General features: G+C 42.8%; 1 protein-coding gene across 3 annotated transcripts in view; it reads right to left on the minus strand.

Moving 5' to 3' along the window:
- Positions 1 to 3,920, minus strand: part of SGSM3 (small G protein signaling modulator 3) — a 44,495-nt gene extending 40,575 nt beyond the window's left edge. For all 3 annotated transcript variants that reach the window (XM_063074606.1, XM_063074607.1, XM_063074605.1), the window contains exon 1: positions 3,830 to 3,920. The gene's annotated coding sequence lies outside the window, so the exon portion shown is untranslated. The remainder of the gene's footprint in view (positions 1 to 3,829) is intronic.
- Positions 3,921 to 9,946: the final 6,026 nt, after the last annotated feature.

Below are 9,946 nucleotides of genomic sequence, written 5' to 3' on the forward strand. Positions count from 1 at the left end.
GTTATTTACAACTTTAATGTACAATATAAAGTTGTGATTTCTTGAAATTCTCACCTGGCTCTTGAAAAGAGCTGAGTCTACAATTTCAATCATCATCATCAGGAAGGATACCTAATTCTTCATCTGTCTACAGGGAAGGATCTGAATATGGAAAGTGACCCAGCACAGCATCTGAGTCATGCCAAAGGCGCCACAGAATCCACAACCACATGGTTGTGCTGAAGACCTTGGTGTGGATCACCTGGGATCTGGTCAGCTGTGGAAGCTGTCTATACCAGGGCTCTGCGTCCAGCCACCTGGGCATGGCAGCATCTGAAGAGGCGGCCTCCAAGCCAATGAAAGGCACCAGCTGGGTCAGAGCCTACATGCTAGCCTGCATCCCAACAGCCATCCCCACTTAATCTCATTTCTGATGTTATTCTTATTGATAAGGCTATTTAATGATTCCAAAGACGTTAACCTCCCAAAACAATTCACATCATTAGCAGAGAGAAAAATACAAATACAAAACATACATCACAAACACTTGGAAAAAGCAAGAATGTGTATATAACTGGAAGAGAGGCATACTGTTAGAAGTGAAGACAGTTAACTGTGCCTACTGAGAAGAGGTTAATGTCTCTCTCCTCATTTATGAATGGTGACCATAAAGTAATGAGCCTAAATTTTCAAAGAAAGGAGGTAATTATATGTGTACTTTCAAAAAACTGGTGCTGTCAAAATCAGTTCATAAGCCACACTGAAAATTCAGTTTCATTATTTCAGTCATATGCCACTACTGAAAGTACTAGTACCTACCATGTGCTGAACACAACAATCCTATGAGGCATTCATTCAACAAATATTTATTGATCACCTACCACTGTTCTAGGAGACAGGTGAGTTGGTGAAGAAGACAAAAGCTCTGCATGTCACAGAGATTACATTCCAGACAGGTATTGCAAAGAAGCGATTGAGGCTCAGTTTCCACTTCTGTCAGGCTCTAAAGCCTACACTGTATCTTTCAACAATGTCATCTATTGCTGGAAATATACAGCTTTGCCCATAAGTATACACCTAAGCATGCAATTCTGACACTGTTGTCTAGAACAACTTAAGGTTTCTCTCTGTTGGCAGTCTAGTGTCACCTGTTCAATGAAGTGTTTCTCTCCCAGGACTAGAGACAGCCCTATCAGCAATTAACATATCATACTGACAAAGATGAACTACTTTCTCTCCCTCAGTAGTCCCTAAACTCCCTCACAACAAGAACCATGTTTTAGCCACCTTTATAAGTCTAGAAGATGGACACACAGTAGATATTTGATAAATGGTTGAGTGAAGTTCTTGAGAGTACTTTCAATAAAGGATGGAAGCCATACTGCAATGAACTAAGGAGTAAATGGAAGAGAAGGGAGTAGAATCTGCTTTTTAAAGACAAGTCTAGAAAGGAAAAGAAGCAGTAGTAATTTAAAGGAGAAATATGATCACAGGAAAGTTTTATATATCTTTTTAAATAAGGAAGACAAATATATTTGTTGATAAAGTAGTACAGCACAGTCGAAAGAGCAGGAGTTTTGAAATCAGACTTGAATTTGAATTCTGGCCCTGTCACTTACTGTGTCTATGGGAAAATCACTGAACCTCGATGCCTCAACTTACACATATATAAAATGAGAAGGATAATTACCTACAGTTCACTGTGACAGTTAAAATGCCTGGTAAACAAAAGGCATTCAACAAATGGTATCAACGACTATTATTGCAGGTAGAAGCTTGGACTCTGGTGTTCTAACCCCTCCCACATATCTTGTGGTCCAATCCAGATGTCCTGTGAAATTCTATGTGCAATAATATGTGATGGCAAAGAAACGGAATCTTTATTTCTTCTGTGTGTACCACTCTCTGTGCTATTACCATTTCCTTGTGACAGTCTGCATGAGCTCATGAATGCCTGCTGTGGAAAATTACTGATGTCACTGACTGAGTAACAGGCAATCTGGAGAATAAACAGATGTTAAATCATGAAATGTACAAATTTTGGGCTCCTGCCAAAACCCTCTCTGAGAACTAAAAGAAAACCTGAAAACACAAACACACAGAACATTTCTTAAGTTTCTGAGCCAGTAAGGTGTTCTTGCATCTGCTCCAGGCACAGAAAGATGGCTGTATAATAAAAGAGATGATTATCTCCCGAGTTCTTTTCCCAATATTTCAACCTGTCACGTTCCTTTCTGTGTTCCCAGTTCACTTTTCTATCAACCTGAGAAGTTCCCAAATTCACAAGGTTAGTAAGTGTTTTTACACTGAAACAATTTTTTGTTCACAGCCTTTTAAAGTTAATGTTCTGGTCATGAGTCATGTTCACCTATTACCCATATCTGACCAACAGAAACACATCATCCCTCCTCCCTCCAGATCACACACTTACATGCTTAAAAAGAGTCAGGAAAGAAGACTAAAGCTTAGGCTAATTCGATAACCTGTGCTGAAAAAGCTATATTCATTCAGGATTACCAAAAGACAGGAAAGATATCGACCTATATTTAGAATTAATTACAAATTATTCATGAAGGACACAAATGCATATGTAAAACAAAGAAGATGTAATAGAGTTCAGAGAGAATTGGAAGGAAAAGAGATGAGGAAGAAGTAGGAAACATGTACCTACAAACTTAATTACAAACATAGTCACAAAAGCTACAAATAAAGAAGTGAAAGTTGAAAATTCAGTTTTTGTGACTCGAGTCTGATTAGGAACTTGAATTTACCAAGAAAGAATAAGAAAGAAGAGCAAAAACATTCCAGGACATATCTAAATATCCCACCAAAGAGCTAAAAATTAATATATAAATTCACACACACACATACACACATACACACACAAACCGGGGGGGGGGGGGGGAAGAAGATATAACAACCACAATTATTTGAAGTTGATACAACAAACAAACAGAAAGGACATGGTTGGGGGGGATGGGGGGAGGGAGAAGGGAGGGAGGTTTTGGTGATGGGGAGCATTAATCAGCTACAATGTATATCGACAAAATAAAATTAAAAAATAAATAAATAAATAAATAAATAAATAAATAAATAAATAAATAAATATCCCACCAAAAACCAAAAAAGAGCCAGCAACCGACCACAAATTTCACGTGCAGCAAGAGAGTGCAGCAAGAGAGTGAAGCTACGATATACAGTCATCCAGTCACAGAAAAGAAACATTAAAACGTCTTTACTTTTATTTCTCTATAAAAAGCAGCCTGGATCAGTAAACTAAGTATGAGACTAATTTGCAGCATTCCAACCCTAACCACACTGCGCGATCCTGGCTAGCGCATGCCTCAACTTCCGCAACGGTAACACAGCCACATGTCAGAGTGCTTCGGAGCGTGTGTGCAGAACCTGGATCTGAACCTTAAATGTAAAGCCCCACGTTAAACCTGAGGAATAGTCTGCACCTGTAAACGTGCCCGTGGCGGCCATACCTAAAGAAAAGTCCCCTCATCAGGCGCACTTTCTGTAAAACCGCTCCCAGCTGCCAGAGGGGCTGGATTCCGGCTCGTGCCCCCGAGCACCTCAGCGCGGAAGTGGCCAGCCCCCGGGATGCCGCCCCGCAGGCCGGGCCCGCCGCACACCGGGGGCCGCGCGAGCCCCCTCCCACCGGCTGTGCGAGCGAGGCCGGCCGGCCGCTCTCCGGCCTGAGGCGGTGCTTCTCCCCCGCCGGCACCTTCGGCACGTCCGTCCGTCCGTCGGTCAGTCACCCTGACCACAGCCGCTCCGCGGCCTCCACCGGAGGGGAAAGTGTCGGGGCCGGGCCAGCTTTGACCGACCCCCGCACCGCACTCACCTGCCCCGCGGGCCGCCCCGCCAGCTGCCTCAGCGCCAACCCCCAGCCCGGCTCTCCGCTCCGCCGCTCGCTCCAGTCAGCGCTCAGCCGCGCCTCCGCGCACGCGCGGCAGGGCGGAGCCACGGCGGCCGCGGGGCATGTCGGGGGCTGTAGTCGTCCCCACGGCTGGGCGGAGCCTACCGAGAGCTGGCGTAGGCGGCCTTCGAAGACAGTTTTCAACCGTGCTCTCCCCCACAGTCTGCATCTCAGCCAGAGAAGAATAGAGCAATGAGGGGTGGGCCAGCAGTCAAGATGGGGGGTAGACGCGGCGGAGCGAGAAAGAGCAGCCCTTGTTTGCTCATTTTCTAAATACAAATATTTAACTCCCTTTGTAGGTGCACAGAACCAGTCTCAAACCCGCCGAATCCACTCCTACACAATTCACATCAAGGATAATTATCTCAAAACAATTATGTAATCCTCCATCACTTTTCCCTTAAAATTCTTTGTCTTCCTTTTCCTCCCTGAATACGCACAGTTTACTATGGCATGAGTATTCCCATTGCAATGTTATACTCCCAATTAAACTCATTTTTCTTTTACAGAACCACTCACTGTTGTTTAGGTTAACATGGGAAAATGCAATTTCTGAAGCGTCAAAACTCAGTGACTGAATGATGCTAATTTCTGCACAGGCCTGTCAGGTTTTTGCAATACCTATTACCATTTAATTTTTGCCTACTTTTCCTACAGACTTAATAGGGAACTAAAGACTTGTCAATACTGTTACCAAATAAAGCGTCCAGCCCTTCCCTAGCACTTCGGTGGAGCATTTGTCAGAGATCAACACTGGACAGGTCTAAAGTTCACAGGAGACAGAAGACAAATACTCCCCTTTTAAGGAATGGTATACTGGCTAACAATTGTATGAAACTCACCTTTGTAAATGCTGTGTAGGAACTCTACACACACGTTTAGCTTCCATTAGTCAGACAACAAAAGGGGGAAAGAAAAATGCCAAATTCTTAAAACTTTACTAGAACAGCACCCAGGGCAAGGTCCTTCTCAATCTTGGCAATGCCAAATGGGTGTAGATGGAGCCAGGTATATTGCAGTAATTCAGCCAAGCACCCCACAAGTGAAAAAAGCAGCAGCCGCCCAATATGGACAGTAAATATGAGATGCTTCACCAGCTAAATACCAAGAGAAGCAGTATTGAAAAGTTGTACCATTTCAAGAGCACCTTTTCTCAGTGTAACATACATAACTTTATATGTGTTCAGAGGTTGAATTATGTCCTACTTAAGGAGCCACTCTCACCACTTTGTGTTCAGTCTGCTTCCTGCACTGGAACCATAAGCTCCAGGAAGGCAGACTGTCTTGCCCACTACTGCATTACCAGCCACAGTAGGGCACTCAAAAAAATATTTATTGAAGTATAAAGCCTGGGTCAGAAATAAAACTGTAAATACTTGTTTCCTCAAGGTTATCAAAAAAGAAATGAAGCTTTCTAAACGCGAAGTATATTTTACCTTTTTTTCTTGAAAAATAAAAAAAGAGCAACTTAGTTATTTAATAAACCATGGGATAAATTCTTCTATTTTTTATGTTTGGATATTTTTATGTTAGGAGTATATTTTCCTATACTCCTAAAACCAGCACAATCCTAATTACATCTTTTAAAAGACAGCTGTCCTATAAAAGTTTAAAAGCATGAGGGAGGTATAACACTTTCCCATAGTTTTAAATTTTAATAGAATATTTCTCAGTGCCCTAGAGCCACAGCAATGAAAGATCATTTGTGGATGGAAACTGAAGCCTTCATGGTCCAGTGTCCCTCCCAATCTTACACATTGGCCACTTAATACCACTGTTCAATAATAGCCAGTTAATCCCCAGGCAGTCTCTCATGCGGATTAAGGACAAGGGTGCCTGCAATAGTTCTTAAGGATCTCTTCAAACCTCTCCTTCCACTCCATCCTGGAATGGGATGTTACTGAACCACAATTTCTGCCCCACTGTGTAAGAGGAAGGCCCGATGCCACTACAAACATAGAGAACTTGCACAGCCAACTAGGGCAAGTCAGAATCTGAAAGGCCAGATCAAACATGGGTTTTCCATGAGAAGTGACAGAGAGACCCTCATACTGGTTTTTATCCGCACAAAAACTCATTTCTCATTTGAACTTTTGCTCAAGTACTCATGTATATCTGAGGTGATGATCTTGAAATTTTGGCCAGAAACCCAGCTCAGTTTCTTGAGTTTGGACTTTCCATGAAGGCAAATTACCATCCATGTTCATCACTTAAACCTTTTAAAGAAATTTCACCTCTAAGAATTTCTCTGTACACAGACAGCACTTAGAAGTAAGGATGTCACACCAGATCCAGAGAGAGAAACCAAATTCTGCTTTGACTTCTACTTACTTAATTCAGAATTTGCCAAATTTATGGGCTAAATTTTGTATCCATTAGACTGTATCTCTAATTTAAAAATAAAACATATCTTGCAAGTAATATATATGAATTCTGCTATTTTAAAAATAATGTATGGGGGCCGAGCCTGTGGCGCACTCGGGAGGGTGCAGCACTGGGAGCGCGGCGCTCCCAGCAGCCGCGGGTTCGGATCCTATATAGGAATGGCCGGTGTACTCGCTGGCTGAGTGCCGGTCACGAAAAAAGAAAAATAAAAAAATAAAAAAAAATTAAAAAAAAAATAAAAATAATGTATGGGCTAGCCGATTAGCTCAGTTGGTTAGAGTGCAGTGCTATAACACCAAGGTCAAGAGTTCGGATCCCCACATCAGCCAGCGTCCCCTCCCTCCCCAAAATAATGTATGTTATGACTAAATGTAACTCCTGTTCCAGATGGGATCCTAGAATGGAAAAAGGACATTAGCTAAAAATATTAGTTTGGGCTGAGCCCGTGGCGCACTCGGTAGCGTGCTGCGCTAGGAGCGCGGCGACGCTCCCGCCGCGGGTTCGGATCCTATATAGGAATGACTGGTGCACTCACTGGCTGAGTGCCGGTCACGAAAAAATAAATAAATAAATAAATAAATAAAAATATTAGTTTGTAAATTTTCTTTCTTTACAAATTTTTATTGAATCATAACTGATTATACATATTTTGGGGGTTCAACGTTGACATGTTGATCAAATCAATATTACTAGCACATGTTGTTACAAATCATACTTATTCTTCATGCCCCTTGTCCAATCTCTATCTCCCTTTCCCTCCTACCTCCCACCTCTGATAACCCTAGATGTCTTCTCTCCTTCTGAAAGAGTAATGGTTACTCTGTTGAACTGTTGCCTAGGTGATCTATCCAATGCTGAGAGGTGTGTTCAGGTCCCCCAATATTATCGTAGAGCAGATGCTTCTTCTGTCACTCCGGAATGGGCTTTGTGGAGAGAGACATCCTCTTCTTTTCTTTGGTCTCTGTTGGTGACTCTCCTTGTGTCAAGGCACTCCAGTAGCTGGCAGACCATCTGCATGGTGGTTGTGCCATCTAGCCGCTTTCAGAGCAGCCATGGTTATTGTGGTGGCTGTGGTGGGCCACCCCTATAGAGGTGATGTTTTTGGCACGCTCCTCCGTGCTGGTGGTGTGCCTGGTTGTAGGGCAGGTTCCGGTCTCCGGGTTGGCCCCGAGGCACTGGCAGTGTGCCTGGGCCGGAACTAATTTTTTCCTTTGCTTACTTCTAAAATGGGGGAACTTCCTGTGGGGACCAGTACTTGAGCTGTGTGGTTTAGCTAAATTGTTGCTTTGCTGCTGATTCCCTAGGAATCAGGGAAGGCTTTTTGTGCAGCTCAGGTTTTAATGGTTGACTTTATAGGTACTTCCAGCTCTCCAGAGACCTGGTGCACCTAGGTTGTGTAGAAACTCTGATCTGTGCCTGAGTCTTTTCATCAAACTGCATCCTATGCAATCCTATATTCCTGACTAGCCTCCCCTGAGTGGTCTTTTGCTGACTGGGTTACCAGTCAGCTGTCCTTGCTGTACTCATGTTCCCCTGGTGGGCCCATCTCCCCCACTGCCCGTGCTTCAAACACTCTCTATGGGACAGGCCATGTGCCGGACCCTTGCAGTGACTCACTGGCCTCTGAGTGGCTTCTTTTTCTTCAGTTGTTGTGGCTCCTTGCTCCTATGTGGGTCCACGGGAACCCTACTAGTGGCCTTGCTGGCCAAGGCCCTCTTCTCCCCTGCCGCCTCCAAGCAACTTCATCCGAAGGGCACAGCTGTGGCTTTTGCCAGCTCCTGCTCTGTGTACTCAACAGCTCCAGTCTTAAAGTGGCTGTGGCACGATATGGCCAGAGTGGTTTTTTCTCTCTTATCATGTCTTCTCCCACCTTCATGCACTCCATAGGCCTCTCCTCCTCTTCCCGAGTTCTAGCAGCCCCAGCTTGGCTGTTGTTGCTTTTTTATAGTTGTAAATTTGTTGATTTATGGGGACTGTCTATTCCTCCACCTTGACTGGAAGCCCCTTGGTTTGTAAATTTTAACAATTGCACCATACTAATATAAGATGCTTAACAAGGGAGACCAAGTATGGGGTATATGGGAATTCCCTGTACTATCTTTGCAATTTTCCTATAAATATAAAACTATTCTAAAATTTTCTTAAATTGTTAAAAACTTGAAAAAATATGAAAAAGCAGAATTAAAAATCTCCTCTAACCCATTGTCCAAGAAATCACACAATATTTCATTCTATAGCTTTCCAGCTTTTAAAAAGATTTTTAGTTTTTCCTATTTATTTTTCATGTTGACTAATTCCCCATTCATTCGCTAGTTCAAGTTCAAGGCCTACTCTCTTCCATGGCAGGTAAACCAACAGCAGCATTCTTAAGTCTCAGCTAGCTCCCTTACTGACCACATGAAGAGAAGGTTCCTGGGCTCAGAAGAAAAATGGTTTACTTTCTGAGTATCTTCTGTGTTAGACCCTATGCTGTGCGATTCATCTCACCTAACCCTCAATTCTACCCAGAATTTACGTCACCATTCTGGAGGCCCCTAATTCTTGTGCCTCCATTTAAAGATGTTTACAAACATCAGGCTCTCCTGGTTCTAAAATGAAATCTAGCATCAGCCAGGGGAAGAGGGCAGTAAGTGCCCAGGTGTCTATAGCTCCATAGAAAGCCACTTGTCCCACAGTCTGCCCAGACTCTGATGTCTGGGTGGTTGTGATCCTGCAGCCATCACTGGCTCACTGAACTTAATCTATATCTTGAAGAGAAGAGTTCTCTCTTTCCAGACAACCTGCAGCCCACTCAAATGACTGTAATCAAAATGTAACATGGTAAAATAAGATCAGATTACAAAATTGTAGTTAAGGATATGCATAAATATAGAAACCACAGAAAATGGAAGAGAGGGACAACAAACCCACCCACTCACCCACCCATTCAAATAGCCCAAGAAGAAAAACAGGCAAAATCACCAAGTCACGACAGAATGAGATCGTTATCTTGTTTCCTTATTATTATTATTTTTTTTTGGCAGCTGTTTTTTCTTCTGAGGAAATTTATTAACTAAAATCTATGGTATCTGCTATCTCCAGTGTGTCTGATATGCAATGTAAGTCCTCACGTTACAGATACACGATAGTAGCTACTTCCTCTGAGTGAGCCATGAAAGAGTAGAAAGAATGTTTGATTACAGCCTAACTACTTAATCTCCTTGTGCCAGACCCAGTAGTTTGAAACACCCCTTCCAGATTGTCCTAGGATAAATAGTAGAGGGAATAGCTGTAATAGTTGGGCATATGGCCTATGCTATCCATGCTTGCTTGGTGTACTGAGCTGTATTTAGAATTTGATCTTAAGTATTGCCTTCGATTTTTATTCCTAGTAAGTTGAGCTCTTTACTTCTATTTAAAAAAAATTTTTGTGGCGCACTTGGTAGAGTGCTGCGCTCAGAGCGCGGCGACGCTCCCGCTGCGGGTTCGGATCCCATATAGGAATGGCCAGTGCGCTCACTGGCTGAGTGCTGGTCACGAAAAAGACAAAAAAAATAAAATAAAATAAAATTTTTAAATGATTTATGAACACAATGTGGAATAATTAAATCAAGCTAGTTAGCATATCCATCACCTCAAATTCTTAACATTTTTTTGTGGTGAGAATATTTGAAATTT

The sequence above is a fragment of the Cynocephalus volans genome, chromosome 12 (assembly GCF_027409185.1).
Source record: "Cynocephalus volans isolate mCynVol1 chromosome 12, mCynVol1.pri, whole genome shotgun sequence".
Lineage (NCBI taxonomy): Eukaryota > Metazoa > Chordata > Mammalia > Dermoptera > Cynocephalidae > Cynocephalus > Cynocephalus volans.